Raw genomic sequence first — 7,849 nt, forward strand, 5'->3', positions numbered from 1 at the left:
CCTCTCCCCCGGGATAAATATGTAAATCCTAATCCTATGAGATTTTCACGAACGCAATTGCCAAAATTTTTCTATCGAAATATTAGTGAAAATATAGCGGGTGTTTCAACAGGCGGTATGATTACTTTAAACGCAGAACATCATGCATGGTAACAATTTGAAACGAGACTGACAACAACAGCAACAACAATTATTCATTTTGCCACATCGTGTTTAAGTAAAATTGCCGTTTGGTCCCATCGTAATTTGAATAGCGTCCTCAGCTGAGGGCAAGTTAAGCCGTGAAAAATGGGAGCGAATAAATTGTTTGTACGGGCCACAAACAATATTTAATCCATATCCCAGGATACATATTTTATTATCCTCAGAGTTATACAACGTGGAAATAATTGTGTTAAGTGCGTGTAATCCTATATGCTTTTTTTTGTATTCTCTTTTGTGCACGGCATTTATAAAATTTCGTCGTATTGTTCATATTGAGGTGTTGCTTCAAAGTGAATCGCGTCAAAACAATACTGGTCTACTCTATTGAGCCGTGACAAATGGGGACGAAAAAATTGTTTGTACGGGCCACGAATAATATTTATCCATGTCCCAGAATACATATTTTATTACCCTCAAAGTTTAGGTGCGTGTAACCCTATATGCTCATATTTGTATTCTCTTTTGTAAACGGTTTTTATCAAATTTCGTCTTATTGTTCAGATTGAGGTGTTGCTTCAAAGTGAATCACGCCAAAACAATACTCGTCTACTCTGAGACTAACGTCTTTTAATTCTTAATAGACATTTCTGAGCAAGATTTGACCTCTCTGTCTTCACAAACTTTTTCACAAAGTATACTGAGAATCTGTTTTCAGTATCACAAAGTTGCGCATACTCACTCATATGCACAGGTTAAGAATGCATATGCACATTTAAGAATCGCGGAATTAAATAAATATTGAAAACGGTTAATATTTCACACCCACTGGTCAGGATTTGGTCGGCGGCTATTGCTACAATAGAATGAAAAATACACGGTCACGTGACATTTTTGACCATTGCGTAAAATAGAAAATTCCAGTTATAGACAATAAAGCATGGATGGCGAACCTTATTCAATAGATGAGTCAAAAAAAATACTATATATGTGGAAAAAAGACTAGATTTTCAATCAACGAAAAACTTGGTTTTATTTTAAGATGGTATTTACACATGAGTTTACACATATAGTTGAGGCGATTTCTGATACTCGATTTAATAAATTCATACGCGGAAACATGGAATCGCATGTATATTAATATTCGAAAAACGTTTATAATGCTACGCAAACGCTCTGAGAATATAGTTTTCGATCGGCTTCAGTATCGATAAAACTCAAAACTAGCACCATACTGTTCCATCGTTATGCATGCAATAACAGAATAAACTGTAAGGTTCTCGCCTAACTTCAAATATATTATACCGCTCTCTTTTATTCAAGCACTTCTGAAAATGAGCCACTGTAAAAAAACAAGTCGCGAGTAATGGCGGTTTATTATCAACGAAAATACATTTTAGCGAAGATTTGGGATTTGGCGGGCCAAAGAAAAATATGGTATGTCACAAACGCGGGTCATTGGTTCTTCAATCCTATATGCTTTTATTTGTATTCTCTTTTGTGCACGGCATTTATAAAATTTCGTCGTATTGTTCATATTGAGGTGTTGCTTCAAAGTGAATCGCGTCGAAACAATACTGGTCTACTCTATTGAGCCGTGACAAATGGGGACGAAAAAATTGTTTGTACGGGCCACGAATAATATTTATCCATGTCCCAGAATACATATTTTATTACCCTCAAAGTTTAGGTGCGTGTCCAGGGATGGCCAATACCGAATAGTTCACTATTTCGAATACATTCGAAATTATTTTTTTCGAATATGAAATTTCGAATACTTCGAAAATAAAATTCACTAATTGAAGCTTATCTAAATGTATGTAGGAATTTCCATACAATAAGCAATGGAATAACTGCTATCTACAAGTTACAACCTAGTTATATTACCAGGCATTTCATATTTGCAGATTATTGCAGTATATATTTTATATACCTTGAGTCATGTTAACAGAATTAAATTAATACGGCAATAGTGGTATCGGTGATGGGTTTGAATATTTGCGCAACACAAAATCATCCTAGTAAAACGCCCATACTTTTAAATATCAACCATTATCCAAATTATTTGCCAAAAAGCGGGATAAAGTATGAGTTATTTTTCCGACTTGTGACAATTTTTTATACGAATCAAAAATTTTTTATATTCGGAAACTTTACCACACTTTACCACAAGTCCGCAGATCGCCGTTGTATTGTTGAGTAATAATACTTTTATTATTTTATAAATATGAAAATAGGAAGCAAAAGCTATTCATAATCGGGTAGTTTACCACACATTCTAAGTCCACAGATCGCCGTTGTATTTTGTAAATACAAAAATAGGAATCAAAAATTAATATTAATCGCGAGTTTGCCACACAATTTATGTCCACAGATTGCCGTGATATTGTGCCGAATATAATTAGTTTTTGATTCTTATTTTCGTACTCACGAAAAAATTGTCACAAGTCGGAGAAAGAATTTATACTTTATCCCGCTTTTTGGGAACTAATTTGAATAATGGTTGCCATTGGTTTGTATTTAAAAGTATGGACTTTTTACTCGGATGATTTTTTGCTGCGTAAAATATTCAAATCCATGCTGATACCACTATTTAAAATGCCTTACCGTGTTAATTTAGTTCTATTATCATAACTCAAATGTTGGTAAATCGGGCAGTTTACCACACAGTTCAAGGCTACAGATCGCCGTTGCATTTTAGAATTATAATAGTTTTATTATTTTGTAAATACGAATCCAAAATTAAATATAATTGGGCAGTTTACCACGTATTTCATGTCCACAAATACCCGTGGTATTTGGTATTAATACTTTCCTTATTTTCTCAATATGAAAATAGGAATCAATATTTAATAATATCGGTCAGTTTACCACACATTTTATGTCCACAGATTGTCCATACAACCATGAGTTACGTTGAACGGAATTAAATTAATACGACATGACATTTTAAATGCTGGTACTCGTCACGGATTGGATTATTTTGCGCAACAAAAAATCATCCTGGTAAAGGATCGATACTTTTAACTATCGTTATCAAAATTATTTTCTAATAAATCGACTTGTTTTTCCAACTTTGACAATTTATTGGATATCGTAACAATGACGGCTATAAATACCGTATTTCCCGGCTAATAAGTCCACATGGCAAATAGGACGATGTCTATTTTTAGCACTCGAAAAAGGGTTTTTTCCATATAGGCCTCAAATAAGACTGGTAGAAAAATTGTGTCCCTGTGATATGCGCTAATAATTTTATATGTTTAGAACCAGATCATGTTAGTTTGGTAGAATCATACTCACAGAATTAACTATTTTTAACAATTGAGCGGTAAATTTAAGTTGTAAAGCGGCGATCATTTTGGACAACCTATTAACCCGAATGTTAAAATAATTTTGGAATGTGATAAGTACTACACTGTACGTCCACGGGTTATTTCACAGCTGTGTTTTCCTGTCCATGTCGTGTTCTGCTGAATCGGCAAAACGAAAGGGTCACAAATCACTTTCACTCGGTGGCCATGTTTCTCTTTAAAGTCACGATAATTGGCCTGCGATTAAATATCATGATTGGCAGACCCTAAGACCCAAATATAAGGTTACACAAATCATGCTTGAGAAGACTAATAAGCAGGCCACATAGATATAAAATAAACATACTTTCTCAATTAGACGCCCCCAAAAAAAAATCAGGCCGAAAAATTGGGCCTAGAAAAGCGGTAATTGTCAATTTTTTGACGTGATGGAAATGAATTTGTAAATTAAAAGCCTCGTAGACGAATGTCGGCAATGTCCACCCACGCAAACGTGCAAATGTGTCGCAACACTATGCGACGTACGATCGCACAGAATATAAACAATCAAAGTGCCGATTCTATTTCATCGTCATTACAATACGTGAGACAGCGTAAAAAGTCGTTTGAAGATTCCCGTAAAACGAAACACCACGTTTACGGCGAAAAGTGACTACTATTCGGAATTATTCGAAAATCAGCCGAAAAGGTATTCGAATACTATGATATTCGAATATTCGATTCGTTTTGGACAACCCTGCGTGTAACCCTATATGCTCATATTTGTATTCTCTTTTGTAAACGGTTTTTATCAAATTTCGTCTTATTGTTCAGATTGAGGTGTTGCTTCAAAGTGAATCACGCCAAAACAATACTCGTCTACTCTGAGACTAACGTCTTTTAATTCTTAATAGACATTTCTGAGCAAGATTTGACCTCTCTGTCTTCACAAACTTTTTCACAAAGTATACTGAGAATCTGTTTTCAGTATCACAAAGTTGCGCATACTCACTCATATGCACAGGTTAAGAATGCATATGCACATTTAAGAATCGCGGAATTAAATAAATATTGAAAACGGTTAATATTTCACACCCACTGGTCAGGATTTGGTCGGCGGCTATTGCTACAATAGAATGAAAAATGCACGGTCACGTGACATTTTTGACCATTGCGTAAAATAGAAAATTCCAGTTATAGACAATAAAGCATGGATGGCGAACCTTATTCAATAGATGAGTCAAAAAAAATACTATGTGGAAAAAAGACTAGATTTTCAATCAACGAAAAACTTGGTTTTATTTTAAGATGGTATTCACACATGAGTTTACACATATAGTTGAGGCGATTTCTGATACTCGATTTAATAAATTCATACGCGGAAACATGGAATCGCATGTATATTAATATTCGAAAAACGTTTATAATGCTACGCAAACGCTCTGAGAATATAGTTTTCGATCGGCTTCAGTATCGATAAAACTTAAAACTAGCACCATACTGTTCCATCGTTATGCATGCAATAACAGAATAAACTGTAAGGTTCTCGCCTAACTTCAAATATATTATACCGCCCTCTTTTATTCAAGCACTTCTGAAAATGAGCCACTGTAAAAAAACAAGTCGCGAGTAATGGCGGTTTATTATCAACGAAAATACATTTTAGCGAAGATTTGGGATTTGGCGGGCCAAAGAAAAATATGGTATGTCACAAACGCGGGTCATTGGTTCTTCATTCCCATTAATGGGTGAGATATTTCAGCGACAACAGGAAATCCCACGAGTTTCAGAAACTTTGTATGATATAAAGATTTGACTGTAATACCTTTTGTCAAGTTTAATCCATCGATATGGCGACTGGTAACCTGTGGCAAATACTTGGCAAAAGATAATTTCAAATTCAGAAATGTTGCAATGATAGCAAATAGCATTTAACTAATTCTAAATCAGTGATGAGCTGCAGGTTACCAACATATGATTGAAAAGCTCATCGCAAATGCGACTTGAATAATGATTGAGTAATATTTTCAATATGGCGTACTTTCACAATCAATTGGGTAGGTAATGTAGAACCGCAAAGATTTCAGTCCTTTCAAAAACAACGTTATCAATTACTGCTTATTCAAGGTCTTGTTCGGAGCAAAAGACACGAACAAGCGTCTTATAAACAAACTACAATTATAAATTAAATTGTGGGTAAGTAACAGAAAAAGTTTGAAATTGGAATTTTTAACAGGTGTTCACAACACGTACCACGCGTTTTTTCTTGACTGAGAAGACATATAAAGAAAATCCGACATTTTATTGCCAAAAAACTAAGAACTGTAGTGGGAGATATGTGTGTTTGTCTTCCGTCAATCTCTAACACAATAGAAGATGCGCCTCGAAGTAAGCCCACATATCATATTAAAATGTCATACATAGGACTTGCAAGCTACTTACAGACAATCTTAGATAATCACCTTTTATTTACTCATTATTGCCCTAGATTTGAATTTGATAGATCTTTCGGGTCTTTTTTAGAAATCCCCCATCCCTAGGATAGAAAAATGTTACACGGTTCAAAAAGGATTGAAAATCCCAGAGTCCTAACTTATTTACTGAAATCACATGCGCATTTCACCTATAACTGTATGTTTCTGTGCCCTTTCCACGATATGGTACCAGGTATTTTCGTTCAAAAAAGTAAAAGATCTCAGTTCTTCAAAATATGGTAGTAGCAGTGGTTATTGTAAAGAAACTTGTGCGGGGTGAAGATGGCACAAGAAATAGTTCGAATTCCTGGCATCTAAACTTGGTCCTAAACCATATGCCAAAACTAAACTTGCACGTATGTTTCCGTGTCATAGGGGAAGGTTGGGACACTTTTTTTCTTTTGCATATTTCGAGCCGTTAATTCTGCATATTCACCTAAGTTTGCGGGACTAATGCATAGAGGGGTAAATGTAGTTTTTATTCAGCGACTAAGAAATTTTCTTGCGACACACATTTTACTACCAAAATGCTTTGAAAAACGTCTGTCAAGTGTCCCACTGTACCCCCCTTGTGGGGCACATTCGGACAGACCCTGGGGCACAATGGGTCAGTCTGTCGAAATTCAACGAAGTATTCCCTTAAAAAAAAGTAATTAATCAGCATAATCGTCTAAAGAACAGGGAGACTTCAAATTTGAAGATTTAATATTTTTGAAATCAATGTTCAACTGAAATACCTCAGATATTTTAACAAAAAAATTCGCAAACAAATTTGATTATTTCCTTCCTCGAATCTAAATCTGGAAATATTATTGATTCTCGAATATATTCCATATTGGGCCATGGGTCGAGAGAAACCATAATATTACACAAAATATACCGCATCTCTAGGTCTCTAGGCAGTTATTGTATCAAACACTGTCGAATTGTGCCCTGTAGGGCATGTCCCACTGAACCCCGGTCCATTGTTCCCCATAGGAAACAAATATTTTCAGACCATCCCACGGCGAAATTCGGAAGGGACATTCACTCGACAACGTTATGAATATTTTACAATGCACTATAGCTGAAAAATATCTGACGGTGGTTTGTCATGTTGGAAAGGCTAAAGTAGAAAAAAAGAAAAAACTGGGATGATGAAATTTTAGTTTCAACCCCCCAAAACCACTTTCACCCCATAGCTTGCGCCGCTCTACCCGTCCGTTGTCTGTTCGCGGGGACGTTGTAACTCTCCAAAGGGCGGATTGAAACATCGAACCGTTGATGGGATTCCGGATGTAGTATCAGTGTGAGAGCTGATTTTCCACTGTGCCCCATGTCCCAACGTGCCCAACCTTCCCCTACCCCAACGTGTCACAAATAATCTTTCTTAGCTTTGCTATAGGAATTAATATCAAACTGCTAATTCTACTTCTTTGTTTTAACTCTCAATCCAAAGCTCTGAGTCAGACCAATCTCGGCTTAAAGTTCCGCTTTGCTAGAATAGAAGATAGATTCTTACGAAGTTCTGTCGCCTCCCGGTGATTATTAATTTTGCTAAGTCGCCCATGTTGCGGCCCGAGTTTGTTCAATTGATAATAATACAGATGCTGGTCATTTTGGACAGAAATGAATATTCAGATAGTTTTGTTATTATCTTGTGATTTTTGTTTTAAAAATTACTTTAGAATTTCCAAGACTGTGTTTTTCGCTAGATGGCTACTACTTTTATTGCCGTGATGTATGGACTTGATATTGGGGTGAGTTGCCTTACGAATCGCCGCCATCTTGTTTTACTCTTTCTGCCAATGGTCGAGGTAAATTTCTCAATTTTTTTTTCATTGAAGCCATATTTTTTCAACACAACTCTAACATATGTCTCTTTTCTGTATTGATTTATTGATGAAAACGTGTTTTTTTATTGTCAATGATGTATTCTTTGTTTTCAATAATTTAGGTGTC

Source organism: Styela clava, chromosome 1, assembly GCF_964204865.1.
Source record: "Styela clava chromosome 1, kaStyClav1.hap1.2, whole genome shotgun sequence".
Taxonomy (NCBI): domain Eukaryota; kingdom Metazoa; phylum Chordata; class Ascidiacea; order Stolidobranchia; family Styelidae; genus Styela; species Styela clava.